Source organism: Xenopus laevis, chromosome 1S, assembly GCF_017654675.1.
Source record: "Xenopus laevis strain J_2021 chromosome 1S, Xenopus_laevis_v10.1, whole genome shotgun sequence".
Lineage (NCBI taxonomy): Eukaryota > Metazoa > Chordata > Amphibia > Anura > Pipidae > Xenopus > Xenopus laevis.
In genome coordinates, this window is record NC_054372.1 from 122,440,438 (window position 1) to 122,466,340 (window position 25,903).

Genomic DNA, 25,903 nt, shown 5'->3' on the forward strand with positions numbered 1-25,903 from the left:
TTATTTATTCTGTGTAATCTGGCTGGTACTAAGTACCACCGTAGTAAAACCTTATATCCTGCTTCAAGTAGGGAAGTGTTGATTGAGGCATAAGCTGCTGAGTTCCATATTTTAGAACATTCTTGCTCGTCCAGGGATCCTCCCAGGTCTCCCTCCCAGGCCCGGACATATGATAATATTGGTGGGAAATATGCCTCTAGCAGTATATGGTATAAGCAAGATAGTACACCTCTAGAGTATGGGTATGTGGTACATGTTTCTAGATTTGATGAAGGTGGTGTTCTTGTACCTTTATGTTTAGATTTCAGGAAATGCTGTTTTTGTAGAAATTGGAACTGTTCCCCAGGTAGGGGGGAATGAAGCTGTTGTATTATGTCCCACTGTAATGGGCCTGTCAGGCCATAAAAAAGTTTCAATGCTTAAAAGCCTCTAGAGTCCCACCATCGGAAGGCATTCCCTTCTACACCTGGCAGGAAGTCTGGGTTACCTATAATGGAGGCTGCTGGGAGTTGTTAGGATAATTTCCTTTTGTATTTTATTTTGTTCCAGATGAGTAAAGCCTGCTCCAGCATTGGTGTCAGATTGTCAGGTCTTGTCACATTCGAGACCCAGGGGACTGCAGATAGCTTGACTGGTTGAATCAATGATTCCTCCATTGTTACCCACTTTGGGGGTGGATTAGCGTACAGTAGCAGGATACTGGATAGTTGGGAGGCTTGTAAGTATTTACCAAAATCTGGTACTCCTAATCCTCCCCTTAGTCTAGGTACTGTCATTGTTGCCTTGGAGACCCTGGCATGTTAAGATTTCCATATGAAGTGCATAACTTTTTGTTGGAGATGGTAAATATCTGATTTGGATATGGGGATTAGTAGGGTTCTAAAGTAATAGAGAATCTTTGGTAGGATAGTCATTTTGACTGCATGAATACGCATATCCCTGATATTTTGTATCTGGATCATGTCTCTAACATTTCCGTAATTGCTTTTCAAAAAGGGGGATAGTTGGTTTTGTAGAGGGCACGTAATTGTGGAGTTATTTTGACTCCCAAGTATTTAAGATGCTGTGGCTGCCATTGGAAGTCAACATTTTATTTAAGAAGTTTGACTGTAGGAGGTAGAAGGTTTATGTTCAGAGCACTTGTTTTATTGTAGTTAACCTTATGCCCTGAGAGTTTTGCGAATGTATCGCCCTAGTGTCCCCCATACACAATTTGATTCAGCGCATTAGTTAAATGTCGTATTAATATTTTAGCAATTTTTAATACTATAGAGTGGAAAAACCGTCCTGCCCAGGTGCTTTTGATACTTTCAAATGTTTGATCACCCATTTCACTTCTTCCTGGGTAATTGGATGTTCCATCTGCTCTGCTTGGGGTTCTGTTAGGTGGGGAAGTTTAGCTGGTTCTAAGAATTTGTCTGCTTTTTCTTTTACGAGTGACTGTTTGGAGCAGAAAAGGGATGGGTAGTATTAATTAAATTCTGACTGGATTTCCTGAGACATCTCCCTGTATTGTTCTAATTCTAAAGAGTGCTGGGGTTGGATTTGGTTTTTTTGGCTAGGAGTGCTGTGAGTTTTTTTACTTAGTGAGTAATATTTTGTGTTCTCCATTGCAGTGTGGAGGCTGCTTTAGCTAAAAGGTGCAAGTCCAACTCTGTCCTAAGGTTAGCTAGTTGTGTTCTCAGTAAGGGAGTGGATGCCTTTTTATTCAGGTTTTCAAGGGTTGCCAATTTAGTTTGAAGAAGTATGGTTTGTTGATTAGACTGCTTAATTTTGTGCACAGTTACACATATTTTATGGCCTCTTAAAACCGCTTTGTGTGTTTCCCATAAACTTACATGGGAATTTACACTATTTACATTTTCTTGGAAATATTGGATTAGATGGTTCAAGATTTCCTGTTGGGTCTTTGGGATCTTTACAAATGTTTTGTTTAGTTTCCATTTTCTATTTGGGGGAATGTCATAGGTATCTCTTAGGAACAAGTGATAGAGGTGAGTGGTAAGTACTTTTGATGATATAGCCTTAGTCATTAGGGTTTGGGGGATCCGTATATGGTTGATACTGAAATAAGTATTATGAGGGTTAGAATGTAGAGTCTTTACACCTGGGGTTAAGTTCCCTTCAGGGATCGAGTAACTGCATGGAGGCTAGAACTTTTTTGAGAGCACAAAGACCTTTTATGTATGGGTTTCAGGTTGGATGGGTGGCTTAGAGGTGGATCTGTCCATTCCTGGGTAGAGGATTAAATTTGAATTGCCCGCCAGTAATAGCAACCCCTTCCTTATATTTTTGAATCTGTTAAAGTAGATGCAGTAAGAATGCCAGTTGTCCAGAGTTTGAGCAGTAACTGGTTACAATAGTGATACATTGATCTTGGGGGTCGCCTATTAATATTAGATATCTCCCCTCCTGGACTCTAAATAACTCCTGGATTGTCAATGGGAGTCCCTTACGTATGCATATTGCTACTCCTGTAGTTTATTGGGTCTATTGGCCAAATAGAAGGAGGGGTAATATGGGGATAGGTATGTTGGGCAGGATGTGAGAATTGTGTAACAGGAGGGTGTCTTCATGTATCGAATGATAGTAGCGAAATGCTTTCGTCCTCTTGTTACGGGAATTAAAGGCCTGAAATTTTGTGAGATAAGTTTCAGTTGGTCTGTAATCATTTAATAAAATTGTAAATTATTGTAATTTACAGTAAGATGGATCCTGACTATGCTCCCCTGGACCCACAGAGACTGAGTAAGGTATGAGGCACCCACAGAAAAAATAAGAAAACAAATAGTTTAACATTATAGACAACAATTTTGGCCTTCATGGCCTGTTTTGAGATGTCATTATTTGGATATTCTGTCTAAAATGAACACATAAACTTAAAAAAATGTAAATCACGGGGGGGGGGGGAGGGTGGCAGCTATGCTATCACACGTGATAATTGTAACATTTTGTATGTGAATCTGGGCTTTGTATTTTCTTTGGCCTTAATAGCGTTAGTCAGTGTTCGGTTGACCATCTTGGGGTTGCAGGGGTGGGTTTCCCTTTACCCCAAGGAGTACGTTGCACCTTGGCCCAGAAGGACGAGATAGTGATAGTGACTGAGCGAGTTGAGGTTTGTGATGCTGGGGCGAGTGGGGCAAAGGGTCAGCGAGGTGGAGACTTTGTAGTGTTCGGACCTTTGTTTATCTTAATATGTTCTAGTCTCTTTTGAATTTCCTCATACGTGAATCAGGCATCATTAGTTGTATTACTAAGACTGGGACTATTAAGAAAGGAACCTTCATTAACTGGTTCCTCATTTGTGTAGACAGACAAAAAATAACAGTTCTGAATCTGCTTTTTTTCTGTTCTCATCAACCAGCTGACCCCCTCTAGTATTATGGGTCCCACCACTTCCTGCTTCATTTTTTTAATATTTACATATTTAAAGAATAATTTTGGATTCTATTTACTTGCTGCAATACCCTTTTCCATATTGATTTTAGCTTTTTTGCATGACCCCCAACTAAAAAATGCTCTATAAAACTACACATGTATTGTTATTTTTTTAATTTTATTTCCAAAAGAGAAAGTCACATTGCTTTTTACAGGAAAGGTGGATGCTGGACATTCCCCAGCCCGCTTGGGCATAATAACATTTCAATTCTACCTGTTATTCCTGTGTAACATCCAATGGCATTGGATGTGATAATATCACTAAGCACCAGCATTTATATGGATATCATTTACATCATACTCATAGCTCTTGTGTATAATAAAAGAATAACAAAAGACTATTTTCCAGATCCATGTGTGCGCCGGCAGGGTCCAGGTGATTTAGAGCAAAGGAGGGACAATTTTAAGCATTTTGCCACCCACCTGCTGAGATGCAAGTCATTTGGTGGCAAAACACACTCAATTCCCCCATGCGTCCCAAGCAATTAAATTATTTTTAGAATGCTTTGAAAAATTAAAATTAGATAAACAGACTTAGCAGGTAGCTTGCTGTAACATGATTAGAAAAACATTTTGCAAGGCAACTTTGTGTAATGTTAAGGGCTTGAACTCCTGGGTATTTTCTATTGTGCTTTGTGTATGTTCGCACACTATAGCATATTTGCTTTCCTAGGCTAGAAGGATGTCAAGGTGCAGGTGTATCCTTTGCAACAAGAACTTCAGGACAGCACCAACAAATTCTTTTATATTTAATACAAAAGAATTTGTTGGTGCTGTCCTGAAGTTCTTGTTGATTTGTGGTGTCAGTGGAAAGTGGCCACTGGTGGACGTGCACCATCCACAAAAGGAGTGAAAATCATTGTGCTGACTGCTTGTCTTCTACGGTGTATCCTTTGCACCCTAGAGCTAATGTAAAAAGAGCAGTACCTCCCTGGTAACAGCACAAGATGCAGATAACAAGCATTCGGCCTAGTAACTGGTTTATAAAAATGATGCAGTTGTGTAATAATTGACAATCTATATATCTAGCCCACAAGTAGAAAATGCGTAAAATGCTGGCAACAAATAAATATGTAACGAAATACGGATTGTATTAAATAAATAAGCACACAAGCATAAGTGATTTGTGAGTTATTGTGTGGCACATAATAGGAAGTAAAGTAGAAAATGCTAGAATGCTAGGAGTCATCCTTTATATGAATTCAAAACTAATGTGGGATCTGAAATATAAATTAATAATTAAATACCACAGAGTTTCGTGTGCTAGCTAAAAAATACCAACAGCAAGTACATGCTGTAATGTCTGCAATGTAATGTCACTCTAATCAATAAACTTTCCAGCTAACTGGCCTATTGGACTGTAAAGAGGGCAACACCCATGAAAAGATCACATCCTGCAAGTTGGATGTTGTCTTGCATGTCTAAAAATAATGTAACTACTATTAAAATCTATGAATTAAAACCATAGGAAGCATGGGATTTTGAATAAGAGGACAAGCTTACCGCTTTCCACGGTGGGTCTGGGTGCTCATGCCCCAGACCTTCAGCAAAGGGAAGCAACACACAGAAACCTTGAATAGTGGGCAGGCACCACTCCGGAACACCAAAATCAGTCAGTGAGTAGAATCCAGGAGCCCAAAATTTTAAATGATACAAAAAATCTATATTTTAAATTGTGTATAAAAAGATAAAAGCCTGACACGTTTCATGTCCTCCAAGGACACTTAATCATAGGAGCCTATTATTAAGTGTTCTTGGGGGACACGAAACGTGTCAGGTTTTTATCTTTTTATACATAATGTAAAATAAAGATTTTTTGTATCATTTAAAAATTTGGGCTTCTGGATTCTACTCACTGACTGACTTTGGTGTTCCAGAATGGTGCTATTCAAAGTTTCTGTGTGTTACTATTAAAATATAACCTGTAAACTACATGAAATATTATACATCTTCAGCTGACATGATATGCGACTGCATGGAAAAGCACTTGCAAATACATTGATTTTTGAATGTACAGTAGATGAATATAAACAAGAAACTACCACACTTTATCTGATTGCATATAGGGTCAGACATGCTGGCATTGCACTAAAACATTGTGCTTTTTCATGCAGTTCATAATGAGATTTTGTATGATATAAAGTGGATAATGTACCCCCTACTGTAATTTATATATACATGTACAATAATTATATTGTATAAAAGCACAAGGCCGTAGGTCACATAACTCTAAGATGACTTATAATATCTTTATAAATAATAGTTGAATGCTCTAGCATAGATCACCATAAGTTTTAAACAGCACAAAGTTATATAGTGAATAAAGTACCCCCTCTTGTAAAATATAAGGATATTATAAGTTACTGAAGAGTTTCATGACCATATAAAAACACGAGGCGGAAGGCGGAGTGTTTTTCTACTGCTCATGGAACTCCGAGGTAACTTCTAATATCCTCATATTTTGCAACTGGGGTACTTTATTTATTATAATACACAAGTTTCAGTGAGTCATGTGACAGAAATGACATCAGAACTCACCGTTTATAACTGATGACATCAGAACTCACAGTTTATAAGGAAATAATTTACAGGATATTCATGGCTTTTGTGTATTATATCCTTATAATACACAAAAGCCATGAATATCCTGTAAATGATAACCTTATAAACGGCTTTTGGTGATTTTGTCAGTTATAAACGGAGCTTAGCGATGTCATTTTTGTCACACAACTCACTAAAACTTATGTATTATAAAAAATAAAATACCTATTGTTGGAAAATATGAGGATGTTAGAAGTAACCTTAGAGTTCGATGACCTCCAACCTTGAAAAAGGAACTGAAATGTTCTGAGAGCTTGCTATGATTATCATCTTAGTTAGCCAATAAAGTTATAACGTTTTCATCACTTTTGTTATGCCTCATATCAAAAGTTTTACCCTAAAACTAAGGTGATAGCAGTCTTCCTTATATAGCTCCAGGTGTATCAAAAACATTAGTTTCTGTTTTGCTTTACCCTAATTATTGGTGGTTTAGCATCTGTTTCTAAATGCAAAAAATTAAATATAGGATAACTGAAAGGAAGTTTTATGGTGTGTGCAATTGAAAAGTTAATCATCAATTTGAGTATCAAGCATACCTGTGATATTTAAAATGTTACTGAAGTAAAAAAATAAAGTAGAGCCTTGACTGCAAAAATTGCTATTTTAAGCCTTTTATAGGCAAATGCTACAGACTGTGGCATAATTACCAGTGTAACAGGGGGGTGTAATTGTGACTTTTCTGCATGTGCGTTGGATGAATCACTTGTCAGAGGGGTGCAGATCCAGCACTGGGCCCAGGCAGGGCTAGTAACATTATTGACTATACAACATGTTTCAGGTATAAACCCCTTTTCAAGTAATACACAGGGCACTCCAGAACAACAATATCAACCCATTAACCACACACATACACACTAAGGGCTAGTCCACACGGGGAGATAGCGACGCGTTTGCGGTCGCGGCGACAAAGCGCCACGACAGTCGCCGCGACCGGCGCAGGCGACAGTTTTGTATGGGCGCCTATGTAAAAACGCCTGTGCTAACCACACGAGGCGATGCGCTTTTCAACAGTCGCCTGAAAATGCCTCACCAGGCTTTTTCAGGCGACTGTTGAAAAGCGCATCGCCTCGTGTGGTTAGCACAGGCGTTTTTACATAGGCGCCCATACAAAACTGTCGCCTGCGCCGGTCGCGGCGACTGTCGCGGCGCTTTGTCGCGGCGACCGCAAACGCGTCACTATCTCCCCGTGTGGAATAGCCCTAAGTAGTAAACAGACCACTTAATTATGCAATTGGTTTCCAATGACACAAGAATTTCTGAATTATACAAAAAAATTGTAGTCTATAGTTCAAATTTTTTAAAAGACATTATTTTATAATATCACCAACAGGTTCAAAAAATAAAAAGCTTGTAGACCATAGTCCAATTTCAACATGCAGCTATGCATTCTACCATCTATCTGGTTGAATACATGTAAACGCAGATAAGAAAAAGAAAAACGTTATGTTAATATGTTATTGAGGATTCTCCTGTGACTTTATATCAGGATTGTTAAATAAAAACAATACAGATCTACTGATGAGATTGGAAGACCACAAGTACATTAACGACTGATAGCAGGTGATCTTTTTTCATACAGAAAAGAACAATGAACTACAATTTCATTTTAAGCATCAAAAATAGCAATATAACAATATAATATAGGCTGCACCAATACAAATATAATAAATAAATAATATTACAATAGATATTCTAAATTTTAGAGTATATTACACTAATATTTCAGAGACCTATACGGAAGAATGCTTTGGATGTGAAGGGGGATCTTAGAGAAGAAGAGTGCATCAAGAGGAGCAATCTGGTAATAGGGGGAAACTGTTATCGTGGGAGCCAAGGTCAGCTGTACAATATCTGAATATATCACTATGTGTCATGCAATTCCTAGAAACAGGTGTTACTTGTGAGAGTTGCATGAATGTGAAGTGTTCTGAAACTTCAGTGTTGAGCAAACAGACGTTAGAACAGCATTGTATGTAGCAGACAGGTGGTGTCGAAGGCTCCCACCTCTCTTCAGGGATGGTTTCTCCACCTTGAAATGAATCACCTCTTTCACACCTCTTTCAAACCAGCGGTCTTCTTTATCCAAGATTTGGACATTGCTATCTTCAAACAAGTGTCCCTTGTCTTTTAGGTGTAGAAAGACAGCCAAGTCTTGCCCTTTAGAGTTCGCCCTCCTATGCTGAGCCATTCGCTTGGTGAGCAGTTGTTTTGTGTCCCCAATGTATAGATCAGTACACTCCTTGCTACACTGGACTGCATATACCACATTGTTTTTATTTAGGCATTGGATCCTTTGGGGGTACCAGTTTTTGTCTCAGTGTGTTGCAAGGTTTGGATCCAACACTTCACACATCTATTCATGCAACTAGGAACACCTGTTGCATGACACATTGGTAATCCTTTCATAGTAACTACACAGAATCAACACCTCTGTGAATTTCAGATGTCACCTCTCTGAAGAGTTACAATGTGCCGTTGTAATTGGATTAGTGGGAGAGTCTATATGCTGAGAACTTCCCACACCAGTCAGTTGAACTGAAGTAGCTACTTGGATGAGTAGTGAAACGTCTTCAATAATTACTCAAAAAGTCCAGTTGTTTTTTTAATGACTTTTATTAGATATACCATGACCTGGATGAATGAAAATCTTCATAGTCATTACATGATTTATTATATAAATAAAAGATAACACAATGTAAAGGGGGTACTTTGGGAACCCAAACACACTGAATTCTGCTTTGTGCAGAATACAAGTTTCTGCAGTCTGTTTTGTAGTGTAGAGACCTGCGGCTTCCCCCATGAATACAGTGCTGACTGCGGGAGAGGGTGTAGGCCGCAAATGACAGGCAGTAAGGACAGGGAGTAAGGACAGAGCTCATCCATGCTCTGCAGAGCACAGTTTTCCCCAGGGCACAAGTGCTTGTAACATAAGCACTAAGGAGTGTGTTCTGGCACCCCTTAATGCCCTAACATTTTCATATATTTTCATATATATTTTTCATATATACCGTTAAATATTAGTTAAATATTAGGCTGTTCCCTCTCTGTGGAGTATGTAGCAAGAGCCCCCATTTGAATAATATGATGGATCTGGTGGAATGCACCTAATGTGGCCATCTAAAATTAGTGGCAAATGCACCCCAAAAGACAACAAAAAACTGCATCATGTCTCATTATAGTACTTTTTTGGGTGGTAGACCAGGACCCAAATAAGCAAACCTTGCCTAATAGCTTTAGGGATTGCCAAATCATGCTCAGAAGAACGTAACTGGAATCATTGAGCTATTTGTTTGTTTTTCTACTTTACTGAAAATCTGTTGCTTTGTTCAGTGGACAGGTGGCACAACAAAGCTACAAATTTGTAGCCTTAAAGAAGGACAAATAAAACATACCTCTGTTAAGACGGTGCAGTTACTAACATAGGTGCCAGATTCACCAGTGCAGGTACACCCCTTAGCAACCAATGAGACTCTGGTTTTTATAGTCAAACTCATTCTTATCAAAACTAACTGGTGTTTGTTTGGTATCAGGTAACTGCATTGTGCAATTTAGCAGCTTTTTACCATTAGACAAACAGTATACTACATTTTATATAGCTCATTATATGCACTTCCTTTACCAGTGCATTTGTTCCCCAACCAGAGGCTTGTAAGCAACATGTTGTTCAACAACCCCTTGGCTGTTGCTCCCAGTGGCCTCAAATCGGGTGTTAATTTTGATTACTTTTGGAAGCAAGTTATGGTTGCATAAAAACAGATATACTGCCAAACTGAGACACCTGTAGGGTGCCAGTCCAAGTGGAGGCTACCAAATGGCCAATCACAGCACTTATTTTGCACCACTCTGGACCATTTTTCATGCTTCAATTGCTCCCTAACTGTTTTTACATCTCAATGTGACTCACAGCTAAAAAATGTTCGGAAGTCCCCAGTCAAGTAAAGTAAATAGGCAAATCTCACTAATCTTACTAATTGAGCTACTTCCTCCTGCCAATGCTTCAACATTCACTACCCCAGCAGGGACACCCTTATAGATTTGAGACCAGTGTTTTAACCACTGCAAGCTTTATCTCAGAACATGATAGAAACGTAATTAAGGCCATGCTCATGCCCATTGTAGTTAGAAGTATGCTTGCTCAATGTAGTAAGGAACAACTTACTTATAAAGCAGTATCAAAATATATACGTACATACTGTGGCTGCAGATCTGAATATCAAGATCTGAATTTGGAGCAAATACAATGATACTGAATGACAATGTTACTGATATCATTGTTCACAAATGAAATTAAAGGGATTCTGACTGAGGAAAACATGTTTTTTTTTAGAAAAAAAACACTTTTTATTGGAGCAGGGACTGATGAATGATGCACAATATCTGTAAAGCCCTCCATAAACGTGTCGGTGCTATATAAATAAGGGTTAATATTATTTTTAGGGATGCACCTAATCCAGGATTCGCTCCGTTTGCATCATTAGTTATTTTTTACTATAAATCCCTTCCTGACAGCATATGCCATAGCCCGTATACAACTCTCTGGAAATCTCTGGGTCTCATTTATCAAGGGACTAATACCACAGAAATGCAGTGCCAGTTTTTGCTAAGAACCACAGTTGCTAAACTCTGTATCCACATCTCCCTGCGCTTAATCGGGAATTCCATAACCTGAATGCCCTTACAGTAAAGAACCTTCCTAAATACAGATGAAGGAAGCTCCTTTCCTGTAGTCTCAATGGATGTTCTCTTTTCGATCTCTATCCCTTAGACTATAAAACCTATTCCTAGAATTCCTGGAATTCAGGCTAATATTCCTGTAGTACACAAGCTGTGGTCAAGCTGTGGTGCTGCTCTCTAGCTAATATCAGTTTGTAACCGATGGTTTTAAATAATTTTTTTTAGTTAGCCTTTTCCTAATTCATATTCCCTTTTCTCTAGTAAGATTCCATACTTTTCATGAAATAATATCATATAGTGTTTAAATCAGTGATTCATTTTTCAGTTCAATTCTTCTTGGAGGTCTGTCCTTTAGTCTTTGTCTACTGAACAGCCCAAAATGCATACATTTACTAAAGTAGGTGACATGTAAGCACCCTTAAATGAAAATACTGCATATAAATGTTCTTCTCTATAGCAATGCAGTTGTTATAAACAAAGTACCTTGACTGTGTATTATGTGTTATATGTGTTACAAAGACCCTAGAAAGTCATACATTTTTGAAAACTACACATTCTCCAAAATGAGTAAATATATCTTTCTACTCTAAACTTACAAACTACAAAGAAATGCAAATCTATTAAATTACAAAAGAATTAAACAGATGGCATGGTTAGTACCTGATCCACTAGATATGTTGCATAATATTCTTGATTTTTGAGTCCACTAATGCTGCTTAGGGATGCGCCAAATTCAGCATTCAGCCTTTTTCAGCAGGATTTGGATTTGCCCAAATCCAAGTACCTGACTGAACCAAATTCAAATCCTAAAAATCACGTGACCTTTTTGTCACACATACAAGGTAGTGAAAAAATGTCAAACCCATCCTTATCATCATTTGCATATACAAATTAGGTTTGGATTCAGTTTGGTGTTCGGCCGAATGTTTCATAAAGCATTTGGGATTTGGCTGAATCCCAAAATATTGGATTTGGTGCATGCCTACTATTTTTATGAGGCTGGAGTGCCTTACCACAACTGCTGCAGAACATTGAATCCAGACCTAAAAAATGTGTAAAATCCTTAAACCACATACAGTGCTGAGCATGCACTGGAACATGAGGCTAATCCATCATCTCCAGCATCTAGGAAGCCATGCTACAATTCAGAGCTTCTAGCAGCAACTAGAACAAGATCTTCAAAGCCTTAAGGACCAGGGAACTGAAGCAGAGCATGGGGTCTCAACTATTAAAGACAAAGTTCATCTACTTCCTAACAATAGGCAGAACATCTGGAAATTGTCATAGGCACAACAATAATTGGGCTGTCTGAGAAAGTAGAAGGAAGCTTGCTGGAAGCTTTAACTTGGTTAGGGGAGACACTAATGTGTGCATTGTTCTTGGAGCTTCTAGTGATCAAGTGAGCACACTAAATACCAACTAGACCTATACCTCCAGGCACCAGCCCCAGGCCCTTTGTAATGTGCCTTTTGAATTATTGGGACAATGATTCGGCCCTGGTGACGACTTGATGGCTGGAACCCATGAGCTAGAATGGCAGCCAAATCTCACTCTATCCCGGTGATCCAGAGCATCAAGCTTCTTCCAAGGATTTAAGCAGTGACTGCAGGATGTTGGATTGCCCTAAGATGCCGATAAATTGATTATATACCTGCTGAACTGAAGGTAAGATGCTCTTAATATGCAAATGCTACTTATTGTACCCAGAAGGCGTTCTGGGCATAGGCAATGCTTTCTGCACAAGTTCAAGACTCCCATTTATTTAATGGTGTTGGAACTGTAGCTACACCATTTCTGCCAGTACTGTCATTTTTACTAGGACCCAATTGATGAATATTATATACTGTAGTGTCCTAAAACTTGTTACCTCTAAAGAGCTGTACTAATACGCTCTAAAAATTAATTGACAATGCATACAATGGTTTGTGGTCTTGTGAAAAGTGCCTGGCTCCCAATACACAAACTTGTGTACAGTGACATTGTACCCAGACCCTCACAACGTTTCCAGAACGACATGACAAACTGCTAATTTACTTCCATAAGCATAACAGGGTGGCTATTGGCTAGTGCATTATTACCTTAAACTGATCTACGCCGCTCTGGATCAAGAAAGGAGACCATATGATTCTTATGCAGGGCCGCCATCAGGGGGGGACAGGGGGGACAAGCGTACCGGGCCCGGGCATAAAGGGGGGCCCGGCAGCGCTGCATTTTTTGAAGATCCGGGCCCCCCTTACGAGCGCCCGAGCCGTACGTCTTGCCTCTTGCGTGCCGAATGCGGAAGTGCCGAAAAGCCGAAGCCGATGCGCCGAAAAGACCCGAAGCCACGGAAAAAGCCGAAGTCACGAAGCGCCGAAAAGACCCGAAGTATTATAAGTTACCTCGGAGTTCCATGACCTGTATAAAAACACTCGGCCTTCGGCCTCGTGTTTTTATATGGTCATGAAACTCCTCGGTAACTTATAATATCCCTATATTTTACAAAAGGGGGTACTTTATTCACTATATATATATATATATATATATATATATATATATATATATATATATATATATATATATATATATATATATATATATCTAAGAATGGCTTAGCCAAGCACTTTCTTAGAAATACAATTGCAGCTGCTGTGTTCACTACCAAGAAGTGATCAGTAGCTAATCACTAAGGGGCAAATTTATCAAGGGTCGAATTTCGATTTGAAAAAATTCGACATTCGAATTCAATAAGACCAACCAAAATTAAGGTTTTTTTTGGGCTGAATACATCCGGTTACGACCAAATATTTCCGTATTCGGCTGAATTCGAATAGTACGAATCGAAGTAATAGCGCATTTGATCAATTTCGAAGTTTTTCCCAAAACATTTTTCAAAGTCCACCAATTTACTTCAAATGGGTTCTAGGAGGTCCCCCACAGGCTAAAACAGCAATTTGGCAGGTTTTAGATGGCGAATGGTTTAAGCTAAATTTTTAAAGAGACAGTACATGATAAATTTTGATTTTCTAATTTTTTTTATTTTTTTTTTCAAATTCAAATCGATTTTTGGACTATTCCCTAGTTGAAGTACACAAAAAATAGCTCAATTCAAAATTCAACTCAACCTTTGATAAATCTGCCCCTAATTGTCAGCTGTCTACTGTCTGCTGAATGCAGCTCTCATTCAAGGAATAAATAGTTGACTTATCATGGGAATGGGCAGACAGAAATTATGAAATGCATATGGAAAGCATTTAACTGTTTGGTGCATGCTCTTAACAATCTTGGGGTAGATGGGTAGATTTATCAAAGAGTGAAGTTCTCCACGGTCCACAGAGTGAAATACCGCCTCTCTCCATTCATTTCTATGGGATTTTTAAAGGCGTATTTATCTAATGGTGAACTTTCACAATCACCCTTTGATAAATGCGCCTTTAAAAATCCCATAGAAATGAATGGAGAGAGCGGTATTTCACTCTGCGGACCGTGGAGATCTGTAACTTCACTCTTTGATAAATCTACCCCCATGATTTATAAAACTGATAGTGGATAAAAAGTACATGTTGGAATCAGAAAGATGGCCTGGATCACTTCCACGATAGACACACGTTATTAATTTTTTTCTTATGCTGATTTATGCATTGCTTATTACCATTTAGCTATATATAATAGATATTTGAATAGCTACCCTGAATTCCTCCAGTACCTACCAATGATACACATTTCTCGGCATAGTCAGCTACTGTCTATGAGCAAGAGTGCTGCACGATAATGGAGTGCTCTACCTGTGAGGTTTCCACTGGTGGGTGCTCAACCAGAAATCCCCTTCTTTGCACGGGGACAGAAGTCAGTATAGACAAAATCCAGAAGCACACCAAAAAATAGTTGCTGCGTGAAAATAGGTGATTTATTTAGCCCGTAAGCATTTCACAAACAAGGCAATGTTTCAGACCCCTCCAGGCCCTTTATCAAGGCTCAATTTGCAATTCTTTTAATGAATCACAGAAAATTTGTGGTTTTCCTATATTTCTAAAAAATTCAAAAAATTCCTCTACTGCAAAATGTTGCCAAGTAGAAGTCAATGGGAGTTGTGCAGATCTTATTGACCCAATTTAAATCAGTTCAGACTTTTAGATTTTTTTTCGCTAGGAATTGTATTTTTCAGTCCATCATTCAAAATCAATAAGGACAAATATCCCCATGTTGAATGGAATATTCTGTTTTATACATTTATTAATTGAGGATAGCTCTATTTGGAAGACCTGCTTAAAAGTGGCAATTTTTACAGAAATTTTTTTTTTCCAGTAGGAAGTTTTATTGAAATACAAATGGCACTAGTGCAAACTACAAAATGCAAATATTTTTTAACTGGCAGATGGGTGACATTGCACTTCCTCTGCTAATGAGTTTTTATTACTTTTATCTTTTTTATTACACCCCACCCACTAGTTTATGATGCTGATTCTGCACTAATATCTTTAAGATAATATTTAGGACATTATTTAGTAGGACATTTATTGTCTGCACAGAGTTTTAATTATTCTGGAAAAATGAATTGATAAAATGTTACTGGGAGTGATAGTTTATGTACATATTGTAGGAGTACAGTGGAAATGTCTTTTGACCTACCAGTATGATTGTAAATTATTGGGGGGGGGGTCAGGGACAGAATGATATTAATTTGCAAATTATAAACTGTGTGAAGAAGTGCTGCACATTAAACCTTGTAAATATATAAACATGATTCTGGAAAAAAAGGAGCATGCCGGCAATTGCACACATATGTTACCAGTTTGCTATATTAAATATTGTTAGAGACATTTATGAACATGTATTTAAGAGGGCTCTCTTAAATACATGTTCATAAATGAATCTAACAATATTCACTATAATCAAACTGAATTTTCTTAGTTTGGTAAAGTTGCAGTCTTAGAGGAGGTATATGGTGGTGGAGAATGTTGGGTGAGAAAAGCTTTTTAAGGGGAGGAAGGTAAAGCGCAGGGCCAGTTGATGGAAGAGTAGGAAATAGAATAAAATATAGGCAGAGATAGGGCTGTAGCTTCCAATTGTACAGTATTTTATATAAACATTGATCAGCATTTCCAGCCAGGGCTCAGTAGGGAATAGGGAGTATATGTTTCCTCCCACTCATATGGGAAGGGTTATTGTTTCTGATAAAAATTGTCCATAGTGTGTGAATGAAATAGGAATCGAGTTAATTTGTAAGATCCATTGGGACAGAGGCTGAATGATGCATAATCTCTGTAAAGTGCTGCAGAATATATTGGCACTCTTGTATGTATGCAAACGACTTGCTAGTGTCTCATGATAAGTTTACAAGCTAAAACGTCACTACAGCGCAGGTCTACATAAATAAAGAAATAAAGTATAGTGATATACTACAAGAATTATTAACAGGGCAGACAAGAAGGTCAGTATTTTTTTTTCTATAAAAGTTGGAAACCCTAGTTAGGATCACCATTAAATACCCATTTTGTCACCTGTTCAGGATGCATACAAGCAAGGCCTAAGTGTATGGCAAAGAGTGGTGTCATGTCCCATAGAAAAGCATCAGTTTACAATTGTTGCATATAAATAAATGTTTTTATAATGGGAATGTCTACAGCCTGTAGTCCTTCAGCTCTCGTTAATCAACAACTAGCTTTATTTATAATAATCAGTAGATGAATGATTTTGATAATTTTGATGCTGCCTGGAATAGGTAACCCTGTCTTTCGGCCTCACCAGGCACACTGGGGGTCATTGACTAATATTTGGAGGACTTACACCTAGGCTGCAACCCATGGCAACCACTCACATGTATGCTTTTAACATTGGAAATGGAAGGTGGTTAGGAAGCCAATGAAAAGACCCCACGTTCAGCCTGCAGGATAGGTATAGGGTTGCCACCCTTTCTGGAAAAAAATACCAGCCCTCCTATATATTTACCTTTTTTCCTTATTAATAACATTGAGATCAGAGATAATTTTTACCGGCCAGGCTTGTAAAATACCGACCAGGTGGCAACCCTAGGTATAGGAAACCAGATGGTGCAGAGCGATTGTTGTTGCAGGAAGCTGATTGTTATTAAAAGCTGCATGCTGAACCACATGCATCTGCCAGGTAATATGGATCCGGCCTAAAGATATAGCCCTGGCAGAAGCGTGCTGTTTGCTCTACTTATAGCAGTACGTGGCATGCTGTATAATGTTACCAGGGTATTACCCTAATTCTGTCTCAGTTATATTTATTCGCCAGAAAACTCTGGCTACTCTTTTATCAGTTTATGTGTAAGGTAGGGCAGTCCTAACATTAAATATTTGCCACCAGTTTTTCTGTGACTAAACTACAACAATCCCATTGAATAACAACAGGGAATCCTCATGGACACAAGTAAGGGATCTCTGTGCAAATGTCTGCTGCTATCTGTCTGGAGGGCAGAGGCAGACTTGTTTGAAGACACACAGAGCTACCAGTAGCAGCTACTTTGTGGCTACAAAATACCCTGCCTAAGGGCAGAGGCACACGGGCAGATTCTGGGACATTTTGTCGCCTGGCAACTAATCGCCTCTTCTGCGGGGCAACAATCTCCCCAAACTGCCTTCCCCCTGCCTTCTGCCTGCTATAATGAGAAAATGCCTGCGACAATGCACTTGCGGCACTTTGATTTCCGAAGTCCCCCGAAGTTTCCTTGTGAGGCGACTTCGGAAATCGAAGCGCCCAGGTGCCATTGTACCCATTTTCGTGGCCACACCATGTCCATTTTTACAAAATTTGGCAGGTTATGAAAGTTTGAAAACATTTCTGTGTTTTTTTTTTCCAGTTATTACAGTTTTACTAATGAAGGTGAGGACCTCCTTATCTAAATTGTTACAATTACTTATTTGCTTATCTAAAAATTGTTACAAAGTATCTTAGTTGCACCTGGTTGCTGTTCTGGGCTCTCTGCCAAAAGCCAATTTAGTTAGAAACGTTGTTTCTTTTTCTGGCTGTTCAGTACAGAGAAAGAGGTCTTTTCAGTACAAGCGTGGGACTGCGGGTTGAGCTTTCAAAAGAGGGACTGTCCTGCTGAAAACAGGACAGTTGGGAGGTATGTTTTATGACAAAATTATAAATAGTACAAAAAGACAATATTATGATAGATATAAAAAAAAGGTTATTTTTTGGTGTCAGTATCTCAACTATAAATATTGAATCTCAAAGTGAAACTGACTCCTGTGCTTATATCCTTTCAGTACCTGAAAATGTTGCTTCAACAAATTTCCTTGATTTTACATATTCCTGGATTTCACACAATTAATTCCTGGCCCCTGAAAAACGTAAAATAGGGATTCTACTGTATATTGTGCATCGGTCCCCAAGCTCACTAACTCATAGCAGCACAGAGCATGTGCAGTGAATCAACAACAAAAAAAAAATATTAGGAACTACAGGGACATTTTAGGAAGCAAACATCTACACTGCTAAAGGGCTGTGGTACCTTGGGTTGGTACAATATCCCAAAACATAATGTACAGCATTTCTGCCTGACTACTTTAGTTAAGTTTTAGTTCTCCTGAAAATCTGGTTGGCCAGCACGTGGTAGATTATTTGCCAACTCTGGGCTTAATTGGACTACACCTAGACATACACCTACAACTAGTTGGGCTTCATTATATTTTTTTTACAGACAGATGTATGGCCATGACTATGACTTGTTGTTGAGAAATTCATTTTTATTCATCTAAGAAGAAAATAAGACATATACCTAGCCCTTTGTGGAATCATAATACTTTGCATATTTAGAGTCAGGTTAAATATCTCTTCTCTAGGTGTTTAGCGTCAGCTCACATCATTGCTTTCTCACTCCCACTTTGAGAGAATTGTTCCTGCTGATGCTGTTTTATTTTGTGTATTTCCTTTTCTCTGTTTTCTCTGTTTCCATGGAAATCTCAACAGGATAAATTTAACTGAATGTGTAAAGCCTTTTACAGTGGGCTACACAAGCTGCAGGATGTGAATTAATGAGCAGACAAGAGGAATGCGTGATGCATGCAATTCATATTTTTACTGCTTCTTGACTGAAGCACCGAGCGTCCTTTCATATTCATGTAAAATATAAAACATTCTTTGTCATGGAGTTAAGCCATTAAGCCCCATAATGTTTACTTTGCCAAATACATGAAATCTTTACTAAATGCATAAGTGATTTTGTTTTTAGAGGGCACTTCTATACATGCTTGGCTGTTGCTTAGAATTAGCCATTATATAATATACTAAAAGTTAACTTAAAGGTGAACCACCTCTTGTGATGTTACTTGTTGATGTGCTGCTTTTTTTTGTCTTCAAAGATGTCGTGTAGAAAATGAGAGGTGAATATGTGTAATTTATGTTCATAGCATCAGGCTACCAGAAGGCACAGTGAAGCCTGGGCTGAAAGTCTGAGATACAGAAGGCCTAACCTTGACTGCATGGCAGGTTTAAGGCAGTCAATCTAAACAGCAATACCATAGTAGGTTACTGGGCAGAAGTGATTGGCAAGGACCTCTGGTTAAAAGGTAGATATAACTTTCAAATACAATTTGAAAATACATGCGTCGTTTCATAGAGAATCAGAGCCGGAATAAGACTAAATAGGGCCCTAGGCAAGGTTGTGCCCCCCCCCCCACCTCGAACCACCTAAAGATATAGTTGTAAAAGAAACACTGCTATAATAGTGCATAGCTCCCAACATTTTGGAAATAGAAAGAGGGATAAAAAACTTGCACTGCAAATTTTTTTTGACCACGCCCATTTTTGTGACCCCCGAATTACCATGTTCATTTTACAAAATTTGGCAGGTTATGATAGTTTGAACATATTTCTGTGTTTTTTTTCCAGTTATTACAGTTTTGCACAGTACCACTCCCAGAGACCCTTTACAAATTACTTTGCCCCCAAATAATTTTTTTGTAGTTTTTTGTAGGTTTTTTTAGTTCTTTTTGTAGTTTTTTGGGTTTTTTTGTAGTTTTTTTCTCAGTTCTGTCTGCCCCCCTGCCTCACTTCCTGCAACAGTTCAATAGTCCCACACCATCTGCCCCACAGATCCTTTTCAATTTTACCCCCAGATCACTTTCAAATGGCTACAGCACTGGCTGCCAGCCTGGCCTGACTGCTCCCTCCTCCCCCTCACAAGCCATATGATGATTTCTCATGCCATGCCCAGAGACCCTTTACAAATTACTTTGTCCCCAAATAATTTTTTTTTTTGTAGTTTTTTTGTAGTTTTTTTTTGTAGTTTCTTTGGTTTTTTTCAGTTATGTTTGCCCCCCTCAACAGTCCCACACACTGCCCCAGCAGCCCCACAGACCCTTTTCAATTTTACCCCCAGATCACTTTCAAATGGCTACAGAATAGCCTGCGAGCCTGGCCTGACTGCCCCCTCCTCCCCTTCACAAGCCAAGCCAGTCTAAATTGTTCCTTTTTTCCTCGCACTACAGCGCTAGATTTGCGTCAGTGCGGTATTTCCAATGAAGGTGCAAAGCATTGCTTTTCAAAACCAATACAGCACTAATAATAATGGACATCAGAAGAAAAAATTACTTCTAAGTAGACATTCAGTGTCGAGCGTAGTAAGAGATAGGGCTTAACTTGCCAAAAATGATGTGGGGTCCAGGTGCTCAAGCCCCAGACCTTCAGCTTGAGGAGGCAAACTATATGCTAGCAAAATAAAATCTCAGCAGAGCCTTGCGCGTTTCGTGCCTTGCGGGCCTATGACTAAGTGCCTAAGCCACGAAATGTGTAAGGCTCTGCTGAGATTTTTTTTGCTTAAAATAAATACTTTTTTAACTGCATCAATCAACGGGGTGTGGTCTGGTTCATGCCAGCCTATCATTACACATTAGCATCATAAGAAACTCACTAATAGGTACCAATAATTACAGATACCCTCTTTGTGCAGAAAGTTATGTGAATGTGTATAATTCATTGTAAGTTTCGAGTTGATGCAAAATTAGAATGTGTTTTTGTAATGGTCACGAATGGATATGTAGATGTCAACAGACAATGACCGAATTAAACATACAGAGCACCAGCAAGGGGTACTGCTGGTACTGCTGTTAGAAACAGAAGTTAAACTGCTCTTTCATTTGTTGCATTCCTTTAATGATTATCACAAAGGGGATAAGGTTACCCATTTGCACGCCACAGAAACGTTTTTATTTTGCCTTTTTTGCAGAAGAATATAGGCTGCTTTTTATTGATTCATTGCATGTTTCTTTGCCTGCACCAGAAGATTGGGAGCTACATGTGTTTTGTTTGTCTTGTCAAAATCTTGTCAAAATCTAGAGCATTTGACATTGTACATAACCTGGTTTTTAACTGCATGCTACCTTCCTGCTTTATGAGCCATTATAAATTCAGAAGCGTATGGTAGTGTCTCTGAGGAAGGAGAATGTCTAAGTATGATTCATATGAAAAATATCCATCTAGTTGAGCTTATGTAAAAATGACACATGAACATTGAATCAGAAGCAGGCATATGATGATTTCTCATACTGAAAGGAAATCACAGCAGTATACTTCTGACTGACAGGGACCTTTCTCCCATCCTTCCCTTTTAACCTCTACATCACTTTGTTCCACGTTGAAGTGATGGATTCTGGGGCTTGAAGTCCCTCTGCTTCAAATTTCAGAATTCATCATTTCAACATCAAACAAGGTGAGGGAGCTGTTTAATGACTGCTAGTCTAAAGGTGGCCATACACATAGAGATCAAGCAGATTTCTCCCTGATATGCCCACCTATCGGATTATAATGAAAGAATACGCAAGGTCGGATTGGGGGAAGGCATCAACGAACAGATGCGGTCCATAATCCTACGGGTTTTTTAGCCCTGTCCGATCAACATCTGCCCGACTTTCGGCCAGATATTGATCGGGGAAGCCCGTCGAGGGCCCCATACATGGGCCAATAAACTGCCAACTCGGTCTGTCTGCAGCTTTTATCTGCCTGTGTATGGCCAATTTAAGGTGAATTAGGGGCAGGGCCGGCCTTAGGCCAATTGGACCAATTGGGCCCAATTGGGCCCCGCACCTCTGGGGGGCCCCGCACCACAGGGCAGCACAGATAATATTTCCCTCAGCACATGATGCTGCCTGGCCTGCCCCCAACTTTGAGAGTCCAGCCCATCCCCAAATCCATAGGTCTAGCCTGCCCCCAACTCTCATAGGCCCAGCTTTCTCTCTTACCCTGTGTGCCCCTATTATGTTACCTTGTCTGCCCCTTTCCTTTCTATTTTGTGCCTGTATGCCCTTATTTTCCTAAATACTTGGTGTGTCAGTAGCCAGCAACACTTTGTCTAGGGACCCCGCCAACATGGTCCCAATTGGGCCCCACATTTGATAGGACCAGCCCTGATTAGGGGAATAGTCCATGTGAATTAGAGAATTATGGTTTCTGCTCAATCTGAGAAAACCTCCTATGACTGTGTAAAAATGTAATAAATATATATTTTTGGTATTTCAGATAATCTTTTTTTACATAAGCCTAACTAAATGAGCTTATGTAAAAGAGGGGTATTTTTTTTAAACAGTGTAATATTACTTAAATCCTATTGCTTTTACATTTTCATGCTTCTGATAAAATCACCCAGTGCTCTAAAAACATTCTTCTACAGGTCCAAAGCTGTCAATGGACGCTTAGGATTGTAATTCACTGTAAGATTTAAGAACCCTTTAGTAGACACAATAAACAGATGGTGTTATGATTGGACATTACATACTGTATGTAGAAATTTTGTAACCTTTGTTAATTCTGATTGGTCTTGTTAACGCTTATCATTCTATTCCTTTAGACCGTTCATTGCTCAAGACCATCATTGAGAGAGTGTTAATGAATGCACATTATACCAATTCAGAGGTATGCTTCTCCAATACCGGTAAGTGCAATTACTTTATTTTATTACAAAATTTCAATGGTCACAGAAGGAAACAAAAAAGGAGGAGTATACAGCATCGCACAATCTATTTGTAAATTTAAGTAAGTAATTGTGTCTTCAAAAACTGGTGATCAACTAGTTCATCGTGAACAAACGAGTAAATTGATTATGTTGATTGGTGAAAAATGCTTTTGTAATTAATAAAGTTAAATAAATAAAGTGAAAAATCTTCTGAAATTCATTGGGGCTCATTTATCAACACTGGGCAAATTTGCCCATGGGCAGTTACCCATAGCAACCAATCAGTGAATAGCTGCAAGTAGAACAATGAATGCAGCAATTTGATTGGTTTCCACGGGTTACTGCCCATGGGCAAATTTGCCCAGAGTTGATAAATGACCCCCATTGTGAGGTGAAAACTTTTAAAGTGCAAAGTGCTTATTGTGGACATGAAACATGATTAGACCCACGACTTATGACCCATGGATGAGGAACCTGATAAAATATAACTTTTATCAACTCCTAAAATTCATCAGTGGTGAGGGGGAATAATTCATAAAATCACTTAAAAACAATTAAGAAAAAGGGTGGAAATTCGATCTGAATTATGTGTAAATAGGGATTACAGCGTAATTAATTCATTAGACTGTTCCCTTCTAGATCCTACGTCACCCAATAACCCTATAATGAATCGATGGGGTACATTGAGAACAATGCTGAGCAATCGTAATGGTGGTAGGTGAGAGGAGAATGAGGATTAAATGGTATGGTGAGAGTTAACCTTTGGGTCAAACTTTTAAACTCTCTCTTGGGGGTGAGTTTGAGAATGGAACTGTTCAATAACAGTATTCAGTGAGCACAACTGTAATCAAAACTGCGCTGTGTATACACTCAGGACACAAACGCCCTGTATATGATGTAGGCGAAATGATCCACCACTGTACAGTACGGTGTGCAAAATTCGTTTTAAACTAACACTGTGTGCTCTCAGAGGCACCTATGTAGTATGGCCTATTCCCTAGACGCTAAGAAAAGCAACACCTTGTACTGACAGAGTGGCTAACCAGATTTTCTCGATGGCATAGCAAAAGTGCCGAGCCATTTTTCATTCATTTTTTAAGGTTCACTTATACTTTAATCATTTAAATTGTTCATGTGCTCCTGACCTAAATATATTTTGCTTCCTGTTTTATCCCAGTATATATGGTACACATAATCAATACTCAATCAATGGTACACATCTCCATCTTCCATGGATAATGGGAAAGTAAGGCAAAAATGGAGATCTATAAACTGGAACGGACGAAAAGGTTAAATCACTGTCCGTGTTGGTAAGTGTTGCTTGTCCAAGTTAACAGCTACACGACCAGTAAAGCCAGGAAATTGTAATGGTCTAAATCAGGCCTGGACTGGCAAGCTGTGGTTTCTGGCAAATGCCAGAGTGGCTGCTGAAGTTGCCATAGAGCACTGGGGTCATTTATCAACACTGGGCTAATTTGCCCATGGGCAATAACCCCTGGAAACCAATCAGATTGCTGCATTTATTATTCTACTTGCAGCTGGCTTTAAAAAGCTTATCATTGATTGGTTGCTATAGGTAACTGTCCATGGGCAAATTTGCCTAGTGTTGATAAATGAACCCACAGTCACTATTTATTGGGCTGGTAGGAGCTGCGTGGGCCTCTGTGTAATTGGAATGCCAGGGCCTATTGTGAATCCCAGTCCGAGCCTGGTCTAAATGCATTAAAACATAATCAACACTTCAGGGAATTCAAGAGTGATATTTTTCAGATACCTGTAGTTTCTATTGGTAGAGCTTTTGAGTGCAGTTCATGAATATGTTTTGAAGAAGGTTCCATTGCAACCAGTAGACCAGATGGATATTTTAAGACAAGATAAAAGAAGGCAGACTACAGCATAGCTAATAACAAACTACCATAAAAATATCTGTGCATCTACTAGAAAAGAAAATATATTTTTTTCATAGACAAAATACCGGTAGTAAGTTAAGTCAAATAAATGATATCTATTTTTGGTGTTACCAGTCTCAACATTTAATTTCAAAAGAAGAAGGTACGTGGCACTATAATATAAACCTATGCAGAGCACATGCAAAATTCAATAACCATTCTTTATCCAGTGAATGAAACATGGCATTACAGAAGTATTAAAGCAAAACTATACCCTCCAAACAATGTAGGTCTCTATAAAAAGATATTGCATATGTAAAACCCTGCTTCATGTAAATAAACCATTTTCATAATAATATACTTTTTTAGTAGTATGTGCCATTGGGTAATCATGAATAGAAAATTGCCATTTTAAAAAATAAGGACAGCCCCCTGGGATCGTACGGTTCACAGTGCACACAAATATACCAACAAATCATACTTGTTAGGTCACATGAGCCAATTAACAGACAGAGTTCTGTATTTTGCTTCAACACTTGCTACATTTACAGTTGGTGGTGGTTCAAGGCAAGAGATGTAAAATGGCAAGATTTACTTAAGATTTACTTAAATATATAGACCAGTTTGGTAAGATTCTTTAATATGCCACTTAATATGATAAGTGTTCTTTTTGTGGGTATAGTTTTCCTTTAAGTGCACCAGTTCCATTGTGTGCTGCATACATGTATAGTGTACATACATACAAAGTCTGTTGCATTAGTCAGATCCAATCCGTTTTGGAATACTGCCATCTAGTGACTTTTTCCCTCATTGCAATGCATCATATGTATATGTATTTTGTTTACCTTTTCACAGTGTTCCTTCTATATCATGCAATCACAAGAGTCAAATGTCATACCCCACATCAAGCATGAATATTATTCCTTCCATTCACCAGTTTCTGCTTGTAACATAATTAAGATAAGTATAAATATAAATGCACTAGTTCCACAAAAAGCATATCAGAAAGCTTTTTAAACATATGCTTTTGTTAATTACAAAAGGTTTTGCAGCATTCATTTTACCAATCCATTTTACTTCACCTTTTAATTGTGTCCTTATTGTTATAATCATCTGTGTATCCCAAAGGCAGTCAAAAATATATTGGGGATCATATCTGGCTCATGGGCTTTCATGTGGAAAAACACTGATATATATAATCCCTGAATTAAATTTCTGATTCTCAGATACTTTTTATATTCTTATGCCTTTGCATCAGTTATTTGGCGGTGTTCAGGTAAGAAGATATCAAACACAGAGATTTTAATTCTTTTAAATTTGGCAGCATTTTTCAACTTAGAAATAGGGTCTCTTATTTAACATGCTGTAACATTAAATGGCAAAATCTCTCAACAAAATTCTTGTG

General features: G+C 38.6%; 1 pseudogene; it reads left to right on the forward strand.

Annotated features, from left to right (window-relative positions):
- Positions 1–2,708: 2,708 nt before the first annotated feature.
- Positions 2,709–25,903, forward strand: part of LOC108704867 — a 33,035-nt pseudogene continuing 9,840 nt past the window's right edge.